Here is an 18,176-nt window from a genome sequence, read left to right on the forward strand (position 1 = left end):
ACATATCAAGAACCCAGAAATTTGTAGCAAAACACTAGCTTGATTTTTATATAAAATTAAGTGAGTTTTGAAAGATAGTGTGTTCTTGTGCATGTTTTATTATTCTTGTTGAAACATATTATCACTACAAGACAAATTACTTTATTTACCATTCACAATAGTTCAAAAAGCCACTAATTGTTTAAAACACAATCCCCCCCTGTGTTGTATTCATTACCCAATAATGATAATCTGAATCTATATTTTGTATTGTATTTCTTGAGTCTGTAAAAATGGTTAGAAGATTAGACTGGGGGATTTTTCTGTAAATATATTCAAGCTAAGGAATAAACTCTGAAAGAAGATTAAGCCATGATCATGTCTCAGAGAAAAGATGTACAAGCTTGGAGTTGAATAAAGTTGTTCTATGAAAAATATTCTAAGTCAAGATATTGACAAGTCACAGATCAAGTAATATCGAGAAGTCATTCGAGAAGTCCAAAATGACTTATAGAGAAGTCCAAAATGACTTATAGAGAAGTCTCAGAGGTATCGACAAGTCAAATGAAGATGTAAAGAACTGGAGATATCGACAAGTCATTTCTGCATGTAGAGATCTCAAAGATATCGACAAGTCAAATGAAGATGTGAAGAATTGGAGATATCGACAAGTCAATTTCTCATATAGAGATCTCAGAGATATCGATAAGTCAAATTATGTATATAGAGATCTCAGATATATCGACAACGCATTTCTACATGTAGAGATTTTAGATATATCGACAAGTCATTTCACATGCAAGGATCTAGAGACCTCGACAAGTCAAGTATAACTATAGAGAACTCAGAGATCTCGATAAGTCATTATACTTATCGAGATGTCATTTCTCTATAGACCAAATTGGAGATCTCGACATACTTCTTAAATACAGAATGCAGACAAGTTCAAGATTCAAGATCATCAATTGACAAACAATTCATTCACTGAATTGGAAAGTCTACAAAGGAGCTTGAAAAATTTAAGATCAAGTGCCAAGATTAATCAGACAAAGGGTGGTCATAGACCTGCTAGATTCTGCACAGATTTACTAAACCAGAAATGGAAATAGAAAAAGATTGCTTTAGAAAATGATTTAGTACATTTGAGTGCAGTTTTTATAAACCCGCGTTGCTAGTCTATAAAGCATGCACGGGTCCTTAGTTCACATGTAACAAACAGATCTAGATTTTCTTGTATTCTCTCAAGATAGAAGTTGAGTTCTTATTTTCTTAAAAACACATAATTTGTAGCTAGACAAACTTAATTAATATGATTAAGTGAGTTTTTGATATTGTGTGTTTGATTGTTTATGCTTACTTCAATATCTTTACATTTCTATAACTGCTTTGTTCAGATCAAAATCCAAAAAGCTTATAAACAAAGAAAAATCCAAGAAACACATTCACCCTCTGTGTTATATTCTTAGCATTCATTATTTAACATATTGGATCGAAGTTGTTAATTTAGATATGTATAGAAACATGATAAATATCATTATAACATATCTTATAATTGATAATGATTGATAGCAACCGTGTAGTATATAAACACAAAATAGGTCACCATTATTGTCGTGTATTACTCGAGTATTTTGTAACCTAGCAGCTCTCAAGAACGTTAATATTTCCTGAGAGCGTCTTGTAACAGTTTATACCAGGAATTAATAAACTGTTATTGATTCTATTTGTTCTTATATTCTGAAATAAAACTATTTAGATAATTGTATCCAAACCCCCTTAAACAAATATATTTTTACTGGGTAACATTTTCTAAATGTTATAACGCACTCTTGGCACAACTGATCACTTGGGTTATATTCAGTTTATTACAGAAACATAATCAATTAACTTGGCCTAATTAAGCCACACAGTTGATTGTAAAAATTCTACACACAAAAATAGCAAAATGATTTTGATGCTATTCAATTATCTTTTCCAGCAACCAACTGTATTTTTACGAGAGCTCATTGAAGGCCATTAAATTTGAAAAGCTTGTAAATATAATGTTATGTTGTTGAATTTATTATAGCTAATCGTAATCGATTATATTGTAGCAACCTCAAGGTTTATATTAATAAAATAATATATTTCTCAAATTATTTTGTGCTTGTTTTTGATTCCGTACTTTAACAAAGAATATAAATGAATCAAAAGAATTTGTAGGTATCGTATTCAACCCCCATTCTATGATACTTAGGGACTAACAAGTAGTCATATTTTCCTGGTCATTTCGCCCAATCATCCTTTTGTGAATCTTTATAAGAGCATCTCCAACCATGACCTCCTGTTAGCTAAAAATCCTATGTGGCACTGAGATATAGATATTAGGTAAAAAAAACACCACTCCAACCACATCACCTGTTAGCAAAAAATTTAGATATCCTTCATGTTGTCTTCTATATTTGTTGAATCTGTAGGTGTTAGCTATATCTTCCACGTCAGATTTATTTCATGTTTAAACCTAAATCTACACATTACTACGTACACATACACACATACACATTAATACATACATATATTTATATAATATTTAATACATAAATATTAAAATTATTATTTTATATATAATATTTTCAATTTATATAATATTAAGTGTGAAAATATTGTTCTCTTATTAACAAAATTTATTAATTATTTTTAACAAACACTATATATATAATACAATATATATTAGTAATTTTTTATTTAAAATATTTTTGTAATATTTATATGTTATTATATTTTCAGTTGTAATAATTATTAACTTACAATTATATATTTTATTCATGTATTGAATTAAGTATTAACTAAATTTATTTTATTATATAAAGTTTATATATATACATACAAATCTGAAAAATAGGAATAAAATAATATTTTTGAATATAGCTAATGATTATAGCTACTACCACTGGAGTGCATGGTCTTACAGATTCAATAAAATTTTACATATTCCTGATTTGGCTAACCATTTTAGCTATCATGGTTGGAGATGCTCTAACCCCCTATGATTTCCATCTTCTTTCGTATATTCACTCCTCTCACATAAATGTCAGTAAGGGCTTGTGGAGGAAGTCATAAAGAGAGGAGCGAAGCTTTTACCTTTGTAGGGGTATAGCCCCACCGTGAGGAAGCCCAAAGCTTTAAACTTGTTCAAGTTGGTGACCATCCCAGCTTCTTCTTTGAACCGAGCCAGATAGTCCCCAACATTTTCATTCGCCCTTTGTCTGCAGTGGACCAAGGCTTTGGTATCTTTGGCCTTTCGGCACAAATGGGAGTAGTATTTCAGAAACTTCCTTTTTAGCTGCTCGTACGAGCCGATGAACCTTGGCATGAGGAATTTGTACCACATCGAGGTCGATCTCTTCAAGTATGTTTTAAACAGCTTACACGACATGATGTCATTGTGGCCCATTACCATCATCAACAGCTCGTACTTATCACAGTGATCTTCGGGGTCGCCTTTCCCATTAAATTTGCTCATCTTCGGAAACTGCCTCTCTTCGCCCGGTAGAGGTCGATACTTCTCAATTTCCTCTGTCATAATCGGCTCCCCATCGACTTTCATGTCGCCAAACATAGCTTTCTCCGGCCTACTCAACCTGATTCGGGACCCATCGGGTTCCTCGTCGGAATCCGAAGAATAATAGGTCTTTGAGCGTTTCTTCTTGGGGTTCGAATCAGAGTCAGACTCATCTTCTTCGTTATACACCCTTCGGTCATTCCAGGGCTTGGTAATTACCACCATGTCATCATCCTCCATCGCCTCATAAAGTGCCTTCTCCTGTAGCTCAAAATCTTCCCTTTGGAGCTGTAGAGCTTTCATCCAGAGTCATTGGCTTTCTTCATTTTTCCTTGGCTTGGGCTTTTTTTTCCGCCTGTTCATTCTGCTTTTCTTTGCCCTTTTCCACGGTCAGTTTTTCATCCCTGATTTTAAGCAACAAAACTTCTTCATCGGGGTTAGTTTGAGTACTCCGTCGTCGTCGATCAACGATTGTTTAGACGTCTGCCCCCCTTCGTGTGAAGCAAAGCTATGCGGTGTATCATCATTATTTGTGTTCGTCATACTCTCAGTAACTCGCAACAGTTCTCGTATTTCCCACAAACGGCACCAAATGTTACGCCCAGATTTCTGCGAATGCAAAGAACACGCTTCGGTTGCGTAGAACGTCCTTTGGTCGAATCTAAAAAAGATGAAAGTACGAGAGATTGTCCCCTGATTCACCTCTAATGTGAGAATCAGTAATATGGATGCTAGTAGGTTTGGGAACACAAGAAAGTAGTAAAGTGTTTTAGTGTGTAGAGAGAGAGTTGTCTATTTTTACTTTCCTCATGTACATATATCAAACCTTGGTAATTAATGTTTGTCTGTTATGCTGGAAAAGCGGACGGACGTTGGAGATAAAAGGAAGAGTTTTTATTCACTATGCTCTTGCAACGGTTGGCCCACTTGCCTATGAGCCTTCGATCGTTGGTCCTTAGCCCAACGAGCTTTTAGTTATTGGGCTTTCATCCCCGAGAATGGGCCAAGAGCTAACAGTAACCTAAAGTACAACTAGACATGGTTCAAATTGGATGATTTTGAAGATCCAAACTGAAAATCAAAATGTTCGATTTTGAATTTTTATGATAAAATCGAACCAAAATTAGAATGATTCGATTTTTATAATATAAACCATATGCAAACTAACAGAAATTAGGGGAGTAATCGAGCTGAGATGAGCCGAACACTGTAAAGCTCAGCTCGATTAAAATAGTTCAAGCTCGAGCTCGACCGAGTCTTTAATTTTAAGTTCGAAACTCGACTCATAAAAAGTTTGGTAGACTCGAGTTCGGCTCGAAAACTCGAATTAATTTCACTAAATATTAACAAAAACTCGAAATATGATCGGCTCGGCCCGAGTTCGGCGTGAGTTCGATTCGATAAAAAAATATAATATATAAAAACTATTAAATATTTCTATAAAAATATATTTATTATAAAAAAAAATAAAAAATAACATAGGCTCGATAAGGCTCTTGAACCATATGAACCGAATAATTTGAAGTTTAATTTCGACTTGGTTAAAAATTCGAAGAGCTCGAGCTCTGCTCGATTTTTTGAAGCCAAATTCAATTTTTTTACCGAGTCTGAGTTGCTTACGAATATTTTGGCTCGTTTACACCTCCACGTTGGCGCCTCCCAAATACAACGCATCACCAGAACTAGGGATGTTCACGAACCTAGCCAAGCAGAGTTTTGACGAAAATGAGCCGAACTTTAATTTTTTTTCTGACGAACTGAGCCGAGTCGAGCTTCCTTATCGAACAGACTAATGTGTTCGAGCTCGAGCTCGTTAATTAACGAGCCGAACACGAGCTTGTTCACGAACAAAAAGGAGCCGAGTCGAGCTCAAGCTGTAACCAAACAGCTCGTTAAAAATAAAAAGTTTGAGATAAAAAAATCAGCCCAACTCGGCTAACCCAATAAATCCAATCCCAATAAAATATTACCATCCTTCATTTAACAAATCTTATCCGCCTAAATAATAAATCTTGAATACCTGTTAAACACACGACACACAAACACAACCACACATGCATCGATTGTAATAACCCCAATTTTTGGGAAATTTTTGAAACCCTTATGAATAGTGTTTTTGCTGAATGAGAAAACTTTTCATGCCACACTATGTAGGGGTTCTGATATGGATATTCTGAGATTTTATTAGTACTTTATATGGGATATAAGTGTATGTAAAGATCGTCAGAATCCAAATCCGAACACTTTGATTTTTCCCAGAAACCCACTAGATACGGAGAGAATTGAGTATAAGGTAACAGGATAAAAAGGATTTAAATTAAAGGATTATAATAGAGGATCATAAAAAGGAATATAATGTATTGAGAAAGGTTAAGGGAACCTAAGTAATAAGATCCCGGGTATGATCCTTCAAACGATAAACGAGAACGAAAGTTAAGCGAACCGTATAACAGATCAGCGGTCATTAGGCAAATAATTAGGAAGTTAATCAAAGGGATTAGAGCGAGTGATGTCACCCAACCAATGAGAGGAGGATAAAGAGGGAAGGATGACATCACAACATGACATGGGCATGACATGGGAAGGAAGGAAATGTGGTGACTTTTTAACCACACAAAATCAAGGGCAACTAGGTAATTTACTAAAACAAACAACAAAAATCAACCAACCAAAAGCAAAACAAGGCAAAACACAAAAATCTCTCTTCTTCTTCTTCATGCTCTCAGCTTCTTTTCTTAGAAATTGAAGATCCAAGCTCCACCACTTACTATTTAGCAAGGTAATTATCTAAGCTTCCCCATGGATAGTTACATACTTCCTATAAGTTTAAGCTTCTAATTCCAAGCCAATCTTTTTCTATAAATCATGGAAGAAGATGGTGAATAGTGTTTTTCAAAAAATAAAATTTGTGTTCTTGAAGTTTTGTTTAGATTAAGCTTGGATAAGGACTTTAAGGGTGATTCCAAGCCATTTTCTTGATTCTTCACTCTTCAAGGAAGGTATATCATATCCAAACCCTAGATTACTATGTATTATAAGATGATTTTGATTAGTAGGGTGATATTGTAGCTTAGTGTTTGTGATTTAGAGTTTGGGAGTGAAATGGTATTGAAATGGAATGGTAAATGTTGTTGTTTTGATTAAAAGAACTTAAGTATGGTTAAAGTTAAGCTTAGGCATAAGTATGAATGTTAAAATTGAATTGGTTGGGGTTGTTATGATGTGGTAAGGATGGATGTTGGTTGTATGTTGGGTTTGAGGTTGGTTTGTGGTTGGTTTTGAATGGTTTTAAATTGGGAAATCGCGTAAACATAGCCGTCGTAACGTCCGATTTTCTTTAGACTATTATTGTGCATAACATTAGGACCCGAGAACCACCTGCTAGATTATGACCACTTCCATTTTTAGATAGCTCATGTTACGAGCTTCGTTTTGATATGTAGTTCGTTCGATTCCGATGCACGGTTTAGGAGAAACGACCGTTTCATGTAACGGCGTTTCGCGAACGAAACTTTTCCCCTCGCCTTACTTTGAAACAAAGGTTAAAGACCAAAAAAGGTTAATTAATGCATGAAACATTTATGGTAAGGGTGTTAGGCAGTTGGTAAGACACTCGTGAATGAATCGCCTTAAAACTCGTAAAGGTTAAATTATTAAAAATGGTGGAGCCGAGGTTACCCGAGTGACTTAAGCAAATCAGTAAGCGCAAAACAAGCGTTAGAGTCTAAGTTAGTTAAAGTATAGATTTACAAGTGAATTTGGTTTAATTCCAACTTACTTGTTGTTTATAGGTTACCAGACTCGTCTCGAGCCATTCGTAACCCCCAAGTCGCTCAGGCAAGTTTTCTATCCGTTATACTGTTGTTGTGATGTATACTCTTGTATATGCATTATCTTGCGATAGATGCATGTTGGTTAATTAGCAAATGTTGCAATATATTGAAGCATGCTGCTATGGTATATATATATGCATGCCTGTTTCGTATCCTTGCTATATATATCTGTTGGTTCAGTTGATAATACTTATGCTAGAGGATAACAGTATTTGCATATACCCTTAGTACAGGGACCCAAAGGTGAAAATATTTTCTAAAACCGGGAGTCGAAGATCCCGAGTAGATTTTGTATATATGGATATATATATATATATATATATATATATATATATATATATATATATATATACTTATATATATATATATATGGTCATAGTTTTAAAAACTATTAATCGAATAAGGTTTATTCGATAACTTTAACTTTATTTTATTATTGAATATTATTTCGAATATTATTCGAAGGCGTATGACTCCTTTATATTAAATGAATATTATTTGAATATTCATTCGAGGGCTTATGACTCTTTTATATTATTTATTGAATATTATTTGAATATTCATTCGAGGGCTTATGACTCAGTTTATATTATTTAATGAATATTATTTGAATATTCATTTGAGGATCTATGACTCCGATTATTTGCTGAGATATATTCTTTATTTTATTAAAGAATAAGGTGTCAATAATCAAACTTATTTTCGATTATTCAAATAAAGATAGTACTTTCATATAAGTATATCTTTGGTTATTTGATATCCATTTCAAGTATAAGTTTTAATACTTCTACTTCAATTATTTTTATAAAGATTATTCTTTATCGGAATATTATTTAAATAATAATATTCAGTCATTTTCTAAATATTCTGGGGACTGATTTACTTCATTAAATCAGCTTTACTCCAAACACTCTATAAAGTGTTTTCGAGTCTTCAAAATGATTTTTAAAAGTTAGAGCGGATCCCAAAACTCATTTTTATATTTAAGATCTTCCTTTTTAAGGGGATTTAAATACTCGCTCAAAACCTGAGGGATCCAGCTCTGTGGTGTATTTTATATTCGCAACACGGTTGCAGTTTTGGTAAATGAATTGATTACTTACCTAACGTTCGGGAAGTAAGTCCATCTATTGAGTCGGCATAAGCAACATGGGCTCAGTGGGCGTCCATGATAGTGTAAGTGGCTCAGTGGGAGTCCATCAAATGCATAAGTGGCTGAGTGGCAGTCCAGCATAAGGTCCTATTACGACCAGGGTGATGACCAGTGGGGAATTCGTCCATCTACTAGTAGAAAAGGTTACTTATGGGTATCTTTGCCTGATCAGCAAGATATCTGGTTTATGCCAAATTCTTTTCCTTTCCAAATTTATTGGATATTGCAATTCTGTTCATACTTTACATGACAGAGGTTTTCAGGAAATTGTATAAAGAAGATGTATATGTGGATATATATATATATATATATATATATATATATCAGAACTTAATGAAGTATATCATGACTTCATTTCCTTTAATAATATTTTAAAGATTTAATCTATTCAAATCTTGTCTTGTAGTCTCATCTATGTGATGAACTTTTGAAACTGATTATAACTTGAACGGTGGTAGTTCTAGTAGTATTAAGAAAGATATAAGTATATTGGGGTATTTGGTAACTTCATCTTTTAAACTTATATCTAATTAATAATTGTCTTATGAATGACAAAGATTTTCAGAAAAACGTTGAGACAAGGTTAGATATATGAGATCACCTTGCAACGATATTTTTTTATACAGTTATACACTGGGACTTTGTGTATATTATGCATGGAAGAGGACTTCCAATATTTCGAAAAGTATATATGTATATATATATATACTGAATAATTTGCGACTTCATCGCATTAAGATATCAACTTGGTTCATTTCTTTTGACCAAGACTTTCATGATTATTATGAGTAGGCTCATATATTGTTAATCATTATACATATTATTTTGGTGGGCTAGCTATATATTATCTTGCGAGCTGTAAGGCTCACTCTTGCTTTATTTCTTCATCACACAACAACAGTTAGGAAAGATGACCAGACTCCAGCAGACTCAGCGCAAGTGTGTGGGAAGCGTCCCGCGTCTTCCCGATGATGTTGTGGCTGCTATAGCTGCAGAGGTAGATCTATTGGTAGATCAGGCATTCTATTTTTGAGAATCAAATTATGTATAATTATAACTTGTGACAGATAATGGCAATTAACTGTAAATTTATCAAGTAATCATTTTGGGTTGTAATAACTTTTAAATTATGGATTCAAAGACTTGTACTTATTTGAATTTCATCTCTGAGACTATAACGGGTTGTGGTGTGTGTTAGTGTGGGGTCACAGCATAAGGTTGTTTATTATTAATTAAGTGAAGTGATATTGTGGAAAGAAAGACCGTGACGACCCGGATCCCCGACCCCGGATCTGGGGGTGTTACAGAAGTGGTATCAGAGCTAAGCGTTATAAACCTCAGAGATGATGTGGTGTTAAGATAATAAGTTCACTAAGATAAATAAGAACTATTGCCAAGTTCATAGTCGGGCTACCTAACCTAGTACTGACAGTTAAAACCCTTATGGGAACCCTTATAAATATCGTGATAGAAGCGTAGTTCGTTATCGTAGATGGTAGCTGGACTCCGAACCCTGAGGTTGAGGAGCAACAGCGCGATGATGTTTATTACTAATTGGAGATTGGATTGTGGATCCGATAGAGTGTCCTAATGCAGGACCGGATGATGTTGATATTGAGGATATAGCGGTTGAGGATGTTGTCCTGGAAGGGATAGTTGCTGAGGAGGATCCCATGGAGGATCCTGACAAGAATGAATAAAGGACCACTGATGAATTGATGACCATGGTTAGGTCGACTACCAGAGGTAGGATTGGTCGGTCACTACCGGAGGTTCGTTCAAGTTTGTAAAGATAGTAGCCCCTTTAACGCGGCTTACTCATAAGACTGAGAAGTTCGAATAGAGAGAGAAATGCGAGAACAACTTTTAAAAACTGAAGCAAAGGTTGGTGACGTTCCCTATGTTGGCGTTGCCGGATGGAAAATGAGATTTTGTGAAATGTAGTGACGCTTCGCATAAGGAATTAGGGCGCTTCATATACAGCACAGCAAGGTAATCGCGTACATGTCAAGACAATTAAGGTAATATGAAATTCGATATCCCCACCCATGAGCTTAGGCTCGTGGCAATAGTTTTACCCTAAAGATTGGAGGCACTACTTGTATGGAGAGAAGTGCGAGAATTACCTAAGCCATAAGTGCTCTAGTACATTTTCACGTAGAAAGAGCTCAACATATGCCAGAGGAGGCAGTTAGAGCTAATCAAGAATAATGATTGGGAGATTCTTTATCATTCGGGGAAAGCCAATGTGGTGGCTGATGCATTTAGTAAAAAGGAGAGACTCAAGATTATAATGTCTTTGGGAGAGTTCATAAGAGATTTTGGAAATAGTAGTGAAGGTAACCGGAGCCGGTACCGAAAAGCTGTTTGAGATTGCAATAGAGACCGAATTATTGGAAAAGAGCATACGGTGCCAGAGAAAGGTGATGAATGAAGGCAGAGAGCCAACAAATAAATAAGAGATTAATACCGAGAAAGATGATAAGGGAATAATGAGGTATTCCTATAGAATTTGGGTTCCGAAAGTTCAAGAGCGTAAGGATGAGAACTTAGATGAGAGCCATAGTTTGAGGAATAAGATTTAGAGCAAACCCTGAACGTGATAGTCAGGGAGGTCGCCATCAAGATAGAAGGAACCCATGACATATCGGAGTGGAAAATAAGGATTTTAAATTAAAAGATGACCCCAATTATGGGGAGTAGGATGAAACATTTCATACTAAGGAAATAGAAAGTCGAGTAAAGAAAGGAGACCCGAGACGGTACTCCTATACGGCAATTCATGGACCTGTCTAGACAGAACTTAGACTATTATCCCCAACCACCACCTTGAGGAAACAATGCGGTGAGAAATTCTTTCAGGTTCTTTAAGTCACTAAGCTCTCAGATTTCCAAGGAACAAGCTGACCCAGCCGAGGCAAGAGCCTGGCTAAAGGAAATATAGGAATCATTTGAGATTCAAAATGATTGATGAACCACAAAAGATTGTTTTTGTCACTTACCCTCCTAAGAGAGAGGCCACCCGCCGGTGAAAGACCAAGAAAGGCACGGAGCCAGAGGTTAGAATAAACTGATTTAAGTTCAGTCAATTGTTTTCGGGAAAGTAATTCCCAAAGATAAGGAGATAGTGTAAAAGCTTTGGAGCTAGAACAAAAGTGGATGAGTATGATGAATTATGAATCTAAGTTGTAAAAGTTATCAAGATTCGTTCTGAGGACACGAATCCAGAATGACGGGATGTTTGGAATCAATACTTATGTTGTGTTAGTTCATGAAATAATGATAAGGAAAAAAAAAGAAACTGAAGTGGAAAGGAATACAAAGGCAATAGAGTTTGAGGTATGATAAGGGAGTTGGGTATGAGGAAACCCTAAAGACTCGTAGCAATAGACATAGAAAAGTATGTAATCGTCAGGATGAGGGTGATTTACCATGAGTTAAAATTGATGGTTGAAGGCATAAGAGATACATATATTTTATCCCCTTTAAGTTGGGAGGATTCAAGGAAACCTTTAGATAGTTCGAAGGATAAATAATAAGACGCGGATAGACTAAGGAGACAAGAAAGTAAGAAAGTAAGAAAATTGGATGAAGGAAGTGACCTTCAATAATGTGAAATGTAAGACCAGTGGCTCGATACTCAGAAAGGGAGACGCCAGGTATGAGAGATATCCCAACATTGAGGTGACTGTTGAGATAAACAACAAAAGTAAATAAGGAATTATTAAGAAGAAGTTCACGTTGAACACGACCAATATCTTCCAGAACATCCATGTTATCATTACCAAATCAGGAAAGAAAAGCGGATGACCATTGTTATCTTTTGGAGGCCATATGGATTGACCTCAATTTGAATAAGGATGCTATTATGAAGTTAGGTATAGACTATCGAGGTGGGAAAGATGAATAAGATAATCTATCAAGGATATATGACTTGATTTATCCATGGAAGGATGCAGGTACCTTTTAAAGGTGGAATTAAGGATAGAACATTGGTAACTTAAAATGAATCCTAGGGGACTGCATAAAGGTTGGCATGTCACCCTTAATAGGGACAGTATGAGTTTTGACAGTATGATTGGGAAAGGGTTAAGGTAACAACAACCTTTAAGAATCAGTGGAGAAATTTTTCAGAAGTATATAGACAATGGTTCTACTATTAGTAAATGGTATTGTGATATGCCCTGTATCTAGGGAATACAGGAGGAACGATTGAAGGATAACCTTAGAGGTTTTATAAGGAAAAAGGTAATATTCAAAATTCTCAAGAATAGAAATGTGGATAAAGGAAATATGACATAATTATAATGATGCCAAGTGGGGCACGTGTTGAACCATGAGAAAGTATGAATCGACCAGTAAAGGTCGAAATTGTTCAGGGCAATTAGGGCCCAGGATAAAAGATGTTCTAAGTATGATTAAGAGTCAGTCATGACAGTGATTAACCTCTAAATACTGAGGGGATAACTTATGGAAAAATGGTGATTTTTTTTTTCTCATCTGATTTTAAGGAAAACATCTTCACTCAAGCAGTGATCGGAAATAGGGTAGAAAATTAGTGAAAGTGGTTAAGACAACATTGACTGTAAGGAAAATTTACTATCAGGAAAGGCCAAAAAGGCGGCCGACACTTTAAATGTAAGAGAATAATTATAGGCGCTCGTGCGAGAGGAATACAGTAATGATGGTTAAAGCTGTGAAAGTTGTATTATGGTTTGGAAGATTGACATTCCTTCTGATGACTGTGCAATACCCAACCGTAATAGTAGTTGGTAAAGGTTTAATTCGTGTAATCGCCATGAGCGGGCTATCTATCTCAGAAGATCCTATCTTGAGAATAATCCAGGACCATATTTCAAAAAAAGACTAAACGAACCTTTGAGTTAAGTCTTCTATTGAAGGCATATGATTAAGAATGGTATTAACCTGCTATCGTTGCCTTGATTGAAACTCTTCTGCAATTTTATCTGCTTCATGTCATGTATGTATGTCAGGATCAGGAGTGTTCTTCATGAATCATGAATGGTGATTATGTTACCTCCTTAGAAGAATTAGATACGAGATGTATGGACTCCGTATGGTTAGCTATTAAGTCTTCATGGAAAATGAATGACTACAGTAGGTCAGTGATGGACCATAGTAATGCAGCAATGATTCTGCGAGTAATGAGTTGTTTACAACCGTGAGAGTTGTATTGGAATGGATGTTGAGATTGAATACCACTAATCGGGTCGTGGTAGTGTATAAGTTATCATTGATAGACTAATTAAGTAGAGTATCTACCTATTGAATATTTATTCTTTCTTATCAATAGAGAGCCGTATTATTATACGAGGAAGGTTGCGATGCAAGCATAGAATTCTAGTAACGATGATGTCTAGAATGAGATCCCAGGTTCGATTTTCGATATCGAGGGAGTTTCAAAGGTAATTGTGTATAAGCTCGAGGAAGAGCACGGGTCCATAGAATGATGGACGGAATAGCAAAAAATATTTAAGCATGTGAAATGCGATATGATAATACTCGATGTTGATATAAATATATATATGTTTTGTTCTCCTATGACAAACCTCTATAGTTCAGAGGTAGATTCCAAGCCAGATATTTTATGGCAATATTTTTTTACATATATATACAATTCTCTTCAGTTCGCTCTTTTCTCTTCTTTTCATTTCATGTAAGCTGAGAAGAACAACCCTTCCAGAAGGGGAGGTATTGCCGAATGACTATCTATCTGTGTGATAGAAGCCTAGTAGGATACCATCTATTGTTTAATTGCTTGTCAAGTACTAAAGGCTGGCCACCTTCTGTACTAACTATGCGATATAACAAGTGTTCATGATCATAGTGATCTCTCAACAAATTCCTTTACTTCTATTTGATTGATCAAATTTTGGAAAATAGAAACAACTGAAAAAGGAGTAATAAAGTGGTGGTAGTATGCAGAATGGAAACACATTCGTGATACTAAGGTTGACGTGGTTATTAAAAGGTTATAGAACGCTAGCGAGCAAAAGTATAACTCGTATAATATTAGGAACGGAAGGTAGTAGCGATTACGAACTGGAAAAGAATGGGTATTGAGAAGCAAAAGTTCTAATGCTAAAAGTTATGATGAGAGTCTGTGTAATAGACTTGAAAGAATTTGGAATGATCACTTAACGCGGATTAAGTTATCTTACGACAATAGATCATATGTCAGTATTGAGGTATCGCCTTATGAGATCCTTGAGGGAAGACAATGTCGATCTCCCTTATGTTAGGATGAAGTTGTAGAGCGCAAGATGCTCGGACCCGCAGTAGTCCAAAGGACCAAGGATATAATAGATCTAATCAGAGGATGACTGGTAGTAGCCAAGAAGGACATAAGAAGTATGTCGATTTGACACGAAAGGACAAAGAATAGGAAGGAGTCAACCTTGTATTGTTAAAAGTATTCCCTTGAAAAGAATTAATGAGATTAGGAAAGAAAGGAAAGCTAAGTCCACCAATTGTTGGACCCTTGGATATATTAAGAAGTATTGGGAAGTTAGCATATGAGCTAGCCTTACCCCAGAACATGTAGCAAGTCATAACGTGTTTCACGTATCAATGTTAAGAAAGTGTAATTCGGATTCCGGATAAATAGGGGCATATGAGCGCATAGACATGCAACCCGACGTAACCCATATGGAGCAACCAGGAAGGGTTATAGAGTGAAAAGAAACAAGTGCTTAAGAGAAGGATTATCAAACTAGGCAGAGTTGGTGGTAGGACCACAATGTGGAAAAATTGACTTGAGAGTTAGAAAGTGCAATACTAAGAAAGTGCCCCCATTTGTTTTCTATCTGATTCCGGGACGGAATCCTTTTAAGGAGGGGAGACTGTAATAACCCCAATTTTTGGGAAATTTTTGAAACCCTTATGAATAGTGTTTTTGCTGAATGAGAAAACTTTTCATGCCACACTATGTAGGGGTTCTGATATGGATATTCTGAGATTTTATTAGTACTTTATATGGGATATAAGTGTATGTAAAGATCGTCAGAATCCAAATCCGAACACTTTGATTTTTCCCGGAAACCCACTAGATACGGAGAGAATTGAGTATAAGGTAACAGGATAAAAAGGATTTAAATTAAAGGATTATAATAGAGGATCATAAAAAGGAATATAATGTATTGAGAAAGGTTAAGGGAACCTAAGTAATAAGATCCCGGGTATGATCCTTCAAACGATAAACGAGAACGAAAGTTAAGCGAACCGTATAATAGATCAGCGGTCATTAGGCAAATAATTAGGAAGTTAATCAAAGGGATTAGAGTGAGTGATGTCACCCAACCAATGAGAGGAGGACAAAGAGGGAAGGATGACATCACAACATGACATGGGCATGACATGGGAAGGAAGGAAATGTGGTGACTTTTTAACCACACAAAATCAAGGGCAACTAGGTAATTTACTAAAACAAACAACAAAAATCAACCAACCAAAAGCAAAACAAGGCAAAACACAAAATCTCTCTTCTTCTTCATGCTCTCGGCTTCTTTTCTTAGAAATTGAAGATCCAAGCTCCACCACTTACTATTTAGCAAGATAATTATCTAAGCTTCCCCATGGATAGTTACATACTTCCTATAAGTTTAAGCTTCTAATTCCAAGCCAATCTTTTTCTATAAATCATGGAAGAAGATGGTGAATAGTGTTTTTCAAGAAATAAAATTTGTGTTCTTGAAGTTTTGTTTAGATTAAGCTTGGATAAGGACTTTAAGGGTGATTCCAAGCCATTTTCTTGATTCTCCACTCTTCAAGGAAGGTATATCATCTCCAAACCCTAGATTCCTATGTATTATAAGATGATTTTGATTAGAAGGGTGATATTGTAGCTTAGTGTTTATGATTTAGAGTTTGGGAGTGAAATGGTATTAAAATGGAATGGTAAATGTTGTTGTTTTGATTAAAAGAACTTAAGTATGGTTAAAGTTAAGCTTAGGCATAAGTATGAATGTTAAAATTGAATTGGTTGGGGTTGTTATGATGTGGTAAGGATGGATGTTGGTTGTATGTTGGATTTGAGGTTGGTTTGTGGTTGGTTTTGAATGGTTTTAAATTGGGAAATCGCGTAAACATAGCCGTCGTAACGTCCAATTTTCTTTAGACTGTTTTTGTGCATAACATTAGGACCCGAGAACCCCCTGCTAGATTATGACCACTGCCATGTTTAGATAGCTCATGTTACGAGCTTCGTTTTGATATGTAGTTTGTTTGATTCCGATGCACGATTTAGGAGAAACGACCGTTTCATGTAACGGCGTTTCGCGAACGAAACTTTTCCCCTCGCCTTACTTTGAAACAAAGGTTAAAGACCAAAAAGGGTTAATTAATGCATGAAACATTTATGGTAAGGGTGTTAGGCAGTTGGTAAGACACTCGCGAAGGAATCGCCTTAAAACTCGTAAAGGTTAAATTATTAAAAATGGTGGAGCCGAGGGTACCCGAGTGACTTAAGCAAATCAGTAAGCGCAAAACAAGCGTTAGAGTCTAAATTAGTTAAAGTATAGATTTACAAGTGACTTTGGTTTAATTCCAACTTACTTGTTGTTTATAGGTTACCAGACTCGTCTCGAGCCATTCGTAACCCCCAAGTCGCTCAGGCAAGTTTTCTATCCGTTATACTGTTGTTGTGATGTATACTCTTGTATATGCATTATCTTGCGATAGATGCATGTTGGTTAATTAGCAAATGTTGCAATATATTGAAGCATGCTGCTATGGTATATATATATATGCATGCCTGTTTCGTATCCTTGCTATATATATCTGTTGGTTCAGTTGATAATACTTATGCTAGAGGATAACAGTATTTGCATATACCCTTAGTACAGGGACCCAAAGGTGAAAATATTTTCTAAAACCGGGAGTCGAAGATCCCGAGTAGATTTTGTATATATGGATATATATATATATATATATATATACTTATATATATATATATATATATATGGTCATAGTTTTCAAAACTATTAATCGAATAAGGTTTATTCGATAACTTTAACTTTATTTTATTATTGAATATTATTTCGAATATTATTCGAAGGCGTATGACTCCTTTATATTAAATGAATATTATTTGAATATTCATTCGAGGGCTTATGACTCTTTTATATTATTTATTGAATATTATTTGAATATTCATTCGAGGGCTTATGACTCAGTTTATATTATTTAATGAATATTATTTGAATATTCATTTGAGGATCTATGACTCCGATTATTTGCTGAGATATATTCTTTATTTTATTAAAGAATAAGGTGTCAATAATCAAACTTATTTTCGATTATTCAAATAAAGATAGTACTTTCATATAAGTATATCTTTGGTTATTTGATATCCATTTCAAGTATAAGTTTTAATACTTCTACTTCAATTATTTTTATAAAGATTATTCTTTATCGGAATATTATTTAAATAATAATATTCAGTCATTTTCTAAATATTCTGGGGACTGATTTACTTCATTAAATCAGCTTTACTCCAAACACTCTATAAAGTGTTTTCGAGTCTTCAAAATGATTTTTAAAAGTTAGAGCGGATCCCAAAACTCATTTTTATATTTAAGATCTTCCTTTTTAAGGGGATTTAAATACTCGCTCAAAACCTGAGGGATCCGGCTCTGTGGTGTATTTTATA

Source organism: Apium graveolens, chromosome 3, assembly GCF_009905375.1.
Source record: "Apium graveolens cultivar Ventura chromosome 3, ASM990537v1, whole genome shotgun sequence".
Classification (NCBI taxonomy): Eukaryota; Viridiplantae; Streptophyta; class Magnoliopsida; order Apiales; family Apiaceae; genus Apium; species Apium graveolens.